This window comes from Crassostrea angulata, chromosome 2 (assembly GCF_025612915.1).
Source record: "Crassostrea angulata isolate pt1a10 chromosome 2, ASM2561291v2, whole genome shotgun sequence".
Classification (NCBI taxonomy): domain Eukaryota; kingdom Metazoa; phylum Mollusca; class Bivalvia; order Ostreida; family Ostreidae; genus Magallana; species Magallana angulata.
The window spans coordinates 68,795,972-68,804,015 of record NC_069112.1 but is presented as its reverse complement, the minus strand read 5'-3'; positions in this window follow the sequence as shown (position 1 = coordinate 68,804,015).

The following is an 8,044-nucleotide window of genomic DNA, read 5'->3' as shown; positions in this document are numbered from 1 at the left end:
ATATTCCTTTATTCAAACCCCTGTCTAGCTTAAGAAAAAATCATCCGATTAGTCATGAAATTAAAAACGTACAACATGTTTCTCCATCAACTGATTTGATCACAGCATGGTGTCGTGAAATGGCTGGATAAAAGTAAATGGAGTGGGATCGCTCGTACCCCGCAATCATCACATGTTTTGGCGATCCATACAACTCATAAAGCATATGCAAATGGCAAATGAAGCAACGTATAAACATTCCGGCCTAACTCCCCAACCCTCAGTTTGCACTAATAGTAAAATCAGTGTTAGTGTTACTGTTAGACCTGACGATATACCTATCATCTTTACCATTGTAGCCGCTTATCGAAACTGACCTCTTTTTCCGTATCAATGATTGTTTTCGAGAATATTAGGTTATATCCGTAACTTTACGATGAGCATTACGATATTGGTTATTTGTTGATTTCATTTGTTAAGTATATACTGTAAATTTATTTCAAAAATTAAATTTATATTTTTTTTTAAATATATATGTTTAGAGAGCGAGAGATATATATTCTTCAACATGGATGTTATTTAAAAACATTTATTACGTCAACTGCATCTTATGCAACACACACACACATGTTAATTTTATCAACATTTATAATAACTTTTAATTGCATACATCATTATGGTGATGTGCTTAGCACATTCTATCTTTATTCATAATTTTAGAAAAATTACCAGTAAGGGCGTTATCCGCTTCACTGGAATCATCCGAGTTTGATCCATTAATGCATCGCAGCTGTCTGACATCCTGGCCCGCCTTTCTTTTTAATCCATGAAGGTCAGCTCTCTGTTTGGTGGGATGGAGGAGGATGCTGTGTTACTTATAATGACAGAACTGTCATCATGATCTGCATCCAATGTTGCAGACTCTTGTTTCCTCATCTGTGTTTTCTTACAAGTTAAGAGGAAATGTGTCAGTCAAACAGCCTGTAATGAAAAACCAACTATTTGAAAAAATTTGGAAGCAGAACATTGCAAGAAATACACCTGGCTTTATTTTCCTAATAACTTAGTTGGAAATCTGAAGCCTCTGGTAAACATGTCTACGTATCGACAAAAGGTGTTGTGTAATGGTATACAGGTGTAGATGCTGGTCAAAGAAACATGTGTAAATGTTGGCCTTCACATCTGTCCTCCACATGATCTCTGCCAAATGACCTTCGAATTGCGTTAGCTCTGTTCCAGCCATTTTCTTGAAGTGGTTCTTGGCATGTTTCCACACACTCTCAATTCTGTTTGTGTGGACTTCGAACTCTTCCTTTGTTTCTTTGGTTAAGTATGTTTTCTTGAATGCTTAGTTGTGCAATACCGTGTAATGTTGATAGCCGAGATCATTTAGATGGCAGTATGCAGAACAACCGTCACTAGACGACCACTTTTCAACGCGTCTCTCTATGATTGTAAGAAATGTAGCCTCGGTTCGATTAGTCAAAGGCTATAGGAGAAGCCTATTTGATTCCCTCTCAACGAATCCAAAAATCCATATTTAGACAAGGCTTACAATAAATAAATTAAAGGAAAATATGTACATGTTAAGCAAATGGACTTCAAAAACTTTAACTTGCCGTAATCCCCTGTTTGGGTTGCCTTTGTGGAAATTAACTCGTCGGCCAAATAAGGACCTGTCTATTTCCACAATATCCTGAAATTTAAAGGTAAAATTAATCGGTTTTTAATTCGTTATAAGAATGCAATTTTAGTAAGTGTACGTTAAACTAAAACTACCACACTTTTGTTTTTGTCACATTATTGATGCACAAGAAGAAATTAACGAAACCGCAAAGAGCAGGTTAAAAGTCTGGAACGAGTTATCTGCCCTTAAGTGGAACATGGCGTTGCGCGTTGATTTCGAATCCAACGAAAGTGACTCGGACGAAAGTATACGAGCAATTGACATATGCCTTAAATTAAATGTACAGCCATATCAATACGAACCTCTACGAAGAAAAGAGATGTCTCAACAGATTCAGGACGGATGCCATCTTGCCCAAATACATAACTTCAGTCTTGGTTTAGCCTTTTCCCATTTCGCGAGCACTCTGTAGGACGGCTGTCAAGATGCGGTCATAGTCATGAATCAATGAATACATGGTCTGCCCACAAGCGTAGGCAATGATGTCATCCATGACACATTCTGCTCCTATTACTCCTAATACTTCATGTTGTCTGCGCTGGAATTCTTCAGTTCGTCTAACTTGATGAGCCAAAATCCTTCTCTTGCAACAAGAACTGAGAATACTTTGGCATTGGCGAGATTTGGTTATATGTCACCAAGAGTAGGCATGCTGTAGTTTGATCGCTTAATCGCTTTATTCAAATCTCTTGGGTCAATGCATATGCATAGCTTTCTTGGTTTCTTCAAAATCAGCATGCTGCTTATCCAGAGAACTTCTGACACCATGTTTCAGTTTAACATTTTATTAATACACGCAATCAATGACGTCATACACATCCTTACACCTACGAAACGGTACAATTTCTTTTGATGGTATTTGAATACCATATGAAACCTGTGCCGCTTCTATTAATTTGCTCACGACAGATCTGTCTCTCGCCGACTTTTTATAAGTTGGATGTTCCTTAAGCTGACGTGATAACAAAAATACAATACACAGTTTAACTTCAATATCTCGAACACCGATGTCTAAATGATGTTGACGTGACTTGAAAGTCCCGACAACCCCGAGTATTTTATCCTTAATATTTCAAATCCTCATGCATCTATTTGTTCTTAGCCCCACTGACATCAAATTAATGAGGTTTAACTGCATCAAAATATTGTAATGAGCCTTTCTTTAATTCGAGAATAATATATGAAAATGGCATGATTTCTGATTTCTATTTAAATGTTTGATATGTTATCTTTAAATGTAATATGTTATTGGCAAATATCTTTCACATTCAGTTTGAAAAACTAGAGCAATTAAATTAAATTTTCAAAGAAAGTGTAATTTTTCATCGAAAATGTACATGTTTTGCAAATCATTCTCCTCTTCACGCAGGTATAATATCTTTAACAGCTCCCCAACATTCAATTTAAAGCTGTTTATTAGTTTTTTGCAATAATCAAACTTTTCATTCTTAATAGGCATTGCTGATCAATATCAATGTGTATGGAAGTGAAAATAAAAAACAATATATTATGTGGTATTTATTGTGTAAATTAAATAAAACTTGTTTACCTTAACACTAGTGATAACAGTTTGTCAAACTATGCGGATCTTCAACCAAACATGTAAAAAAGTGTGATGTGTATTAGCTTTAACCCCTTCCCCTCTATTTGACATATCTTTACTGTATCAGTATCTTTCCCTTTGAATGGCTTGTTTATTGACAGACCCCCGTGATTCTCATATACAATCTAGTGTTGTACCTGTGGATCGCGTATGGCTTGAAAAGCATTGAATGCATTCTGCGAACCTAAAAAGGAATATATAGTTTATTTTGAAATTAGTCCAACATTAATTGTTTTTTGTTATGGGAAGAGAGACTATTTTTTATCATAATTTTGTTGAATTTTAAAAACATTTAGAATTGAAATAAATGATAGAAACTTATACGATGCGATCTCGTTGCGGGCAAGGAGTGGGTCTTCTGTCCAATTAAAGGACTAAACCAAGTAAACACTATTTTATCTCTAATCATTCGGTCCTCTTCTTTGAAGTTGCATGGAGATGCCTTTATACGTAATTCGGTGAGGCATTGGTCAAATGGTTGGAAGTATTTGGTGCTCAAGAATTTATGCGATTCAGCCACTTCGTTTTTACGAGGATTATAATGTTGTTCAATCTTTCTAAAAACATATTGAGGGTGGTTCTTATCTTTGCCATGTGCCCATCCAAAGTGATCATAAATTTTCAGAAGTCGCTCACCTCCAGTTGATAATTGTTGCAGTTTGAATTTCCTCGGGAAGTTCCGCTGTGCCGCTTGCTATGAGGTTTATTTCAATCTGACGCTTCAGTAGTATAGGTGTCTGTATAGAGCTATTGTTCTCGAGAACAATGGAAGTCAACCTTGACCTACTTAATGGGTGTATTTCAATTGTTATGTTAATTAAGGGATCGAAGATCAAAGGTAATTATATTCAATGGATCGAAGATCATATTGTTATGCTAATCATTAGATCGAAAATAACAGGTAATAATATTCAATGGATCTAAGATCATATTCAATGGATCGAAGATCAAAGCAGACAATGTCATTCATCGATGCATTTCAGAGTCAATTAAGCAATGACTATTGAAAAGGTGTATAGAAATAACTATATTGTTTTCATCACCGTTGAATCAAAATTATTATGGGCGATAGATCCACTCAGATACAATGTTACCTATTCATTCATCGTAGATTCTAAACAATTTAAACAATTTGCAATAAAAGTTATACAATATCACAAAAAATTGTTTAAGCTGTCTGCACCGGATTCCATATAGTCCCGTGAATCCATTAATGGCTTTTTTAAATAAATCTTTCAACCGTGTACTAAGGTAAGACTAGGGATGAGGCGATAGGCTTACAACTCATTTCTCCGTTTGGTTTAAAGCAAAACCTATACGCTGCAGTGATCCCCATTAATCTGTCATATCCGTATTTAATGTATACTACCCTGGTATTCATTGACGAATCCATCTGATCTAACGTATGAAGAGATGGTGTCATTGACACATGTTAAAACCTGTTTACACACCAGTAAGCTTTATCATTGAAACATATGACCTTTTTTTTACACTTAAAGGTTTCCTTAAAATATTCCTAAATGAAAACAAAACAAGAAAGGTTTTTTTTCTCAAAATTTTGTGATCTATTTAAATGTTTTGAACAATGCACATATCCCTGGTCATCTGAAAAAGAAAATTGAAAAATTTAATCAGAATAATAGTATAGTGAAAGCATCAAATGAAATAAAATCAGAACAATTATTTTAAGCGAAGGTCCTATATGCCCCCCCCCCCAAAAAAAAAATACCCTAACAAAACTAACGTAGACAATAAATTATAAGTTGTAATATTAATGGTTTAAAGTGCTTACTTTATGATGACTTGGAGCGCGTGTTTGCGCTAGGGGGGAGTTGTCCTTTTCCTCTGCGTCGCTTGTTTGGCCTCTTGTTTCATGAGTGGTCATTTCCAACTCTTCGATCTAAAACAATATTCTATCATATATTCTGTGTGTTATAACCATAAATATTACATTTACCATTTCTACTGATATTTACATCATGTATGATCAAGTAAGATATATAACTATCTAATGAATTTAATTAAAATATCATTTACCTTCAGACATCCTCCGCTGATGGTGGGTTGTGGAGAAATCCGGGACCGGGACCCCTCCTCCAGTCTACACTCTTCCTTGGGGCGCGGACGCCTCCGCACTGGGGCCCGGCACTGTACGTTGTAGTGCTTGAGGAGTGCGCACCCCAAAACCATCACCACTACAAGGGTGAGCGCTGCCACACCAATGTTATAAGCTTCAGTTACTAAAATAATATCAAATAAAACAATGTTTAGAAAGGGAAAATGTTGGGGTTTTTTTGTGATATAATAAAATGATATTGTAAATGCCTTCTTTTTATTTTTTGATTCAAGAGTTAATTTATTTTTTAAATGCTATTATTGTTTGACATGGCTATTTCTTTAAAAACAAATTGCTATATATTCTGTATTTTCTAATATTGCCATTTCTCTGAATAATCACCCCCCCCCCCCCTTTTTTTTTACAAGAATACCTCACACATTTACTTACATGGATATGAACTACCGGATCATGCAACTTCACCTCATGCAATGCAAATGTAGTAATGATATAAAAAAAAATAAAGAAACAGTTTATAACTCGTGCACTGTACAAAAAGAAAACATGCAATCAAACAATAAAACGTTTCTTTGTTGTAAAAAGTGTAATCTAAGAAATCGTTGCGAAAATTTTGAAACCAATTGATTTCATGGTGAACATACAGAAAAACAAATTCGTCGGAGATAAATTTCTTTATGAGAATTAGTCGCCGAATAAGCCTCCAAGCTGACGTCATCAGACATATGCATTAGGTTTTCTCTAGCTTTCTTTTGATTTCGCTTGATTTTATTAAACCACACGCATGCTGATACAAAAGGAAATAATGTCAACAGCCACAAGAAGTAAAGTTCGTCAAACTGTGTACTTTTTTTACGGATTGTGTCGCTGTCTCTTTTCCGATGGGTCGTTGTACCTGGCTGGGTGGTATCCGTTACGTCCTCTATCGACGGAGCATGTTCTATGTTTCTATCAGTATTGATGTTGACGGAATGTGATGTAATAAAAATGTTAGTAATTAAAGTAGAAATGATGATAGTTTGCGTGTATTATACACTGTGTGGCCGGAGAATGGTGGGTCGAGTAGACAGTGTACTGCTGTCTGCGGTGCTCGTATGATGTGATGTAGTGATGTCTGTTGTCAAAGTATGCGGGGTACTGATATGGATTGTACGTGTGGAATCAATGCTGGTAAATGGGGTTAGTTTATGGAACATAATTCAACTCAAGCAGGCTTTCAACCTATCCAAAATACACATACCATTCAAACCAATCTTCCCACATTTCACATTCTTTCCTTTAAATAAACCTCTATCAAATGATAATCACAAAACTTCTCCACAAAACAAAAAAACAAAATAAAAATGTTCATGTATCTTTAAAGTAAGGAGAAGAATTTGCAAATTACGACAGACCAAAAAAGCAAACAATACGACATTTACCTCTCTCAACGATTTCATCATGAAAAACACAAAGTAATGTAGAACCCCTACTTAACACAAAAATTCTCAAACAAGGGACCAGTCAAATAAGATGAATATGAGCTAAATCTTGAACATTGCACAAACAGATCATTGTTCTTAAAAAACTTTAAATTCTAACAAACAAAAATGAAAAATACATATCATTAAACCTTACATACACAGACTAAAACTTCAGTTTCTTGATTTACAAAATTTAATCCAACATGAGATCGCAGAAAAAGTAAATCTTTAAATACAAACAAACAAAATACAGCTTACTCCACTTATATTGAACTCGCTTATTTTGAAGTTCCGCTTATTTTGAAATAGAAATAAATCCCCAGTTTTTCCCTCTCGTATTCTTTGCATTGATTTCACGGATATAATGAAATCGGTTATTTTGAAATATCGCTTATATTGAAGCCACTGATCGGTCCCCAAAGGTGATAATTAGTTGTTTTTATAACGGTTATATTGAAGTTCTCCCTGGCGGCTGTCGTCACGGTTGGTGACAGTAATTATGCCAGACTGACCGGTTGATATACAAAGGTGTGAATTGATAAGTTCTCTTCGTGTGTGTTTTTATACTTTTATTAAAAAGTAAAATTTATTCACTGTTTAATTTTTTTGTTTTTACGAATACGGATGTATTGAGGCTTGACGTAATATGGAAACCCCACGGAAAAGAAATACCTTATCTCCGGACACTAAATACAAACTAGTTATGGCTATTGATGAAAGAACAAAGCCTTGATTCGAAATAGCTAAGGATTTTGAGATTATCGCCTGTGCACTTACGATGCTATACAAGCAGCGTTCAGCAATAATTGAAGCGTTTGAGTGTGGTGATTTTTCTCTAACGTTTTTCTAAAACGTTAAAGAATGCGATCCGAGCTTATGATGAGGTTTAAGATAGCAACAAAACGAAACTTACAAAACTTTCGGATATAATTTTAATCAAACTTTCAAGGACTAATGTTCTATGTAATCCGTTTATTGTAATAGATAAATGATGATGTAATAATTTGTTCGGGTTTGGTTTTCTATGCTTACATCGGGATTGATCTTCAAAAAATGGCGGCTTCACGTCAGTCAATTTCGCTTATATTGAAATACGGATGTATTGAAATAATTTGCATGGTCCCCTGAATTTCAATATATCCGGAGTAGGCTGTAATATCATCTCATGAAGCCTTACATACCAAAAAAAAACAACTTTAGTTTATTGATGTACAAAATTCAATTGAACATGCAATTGC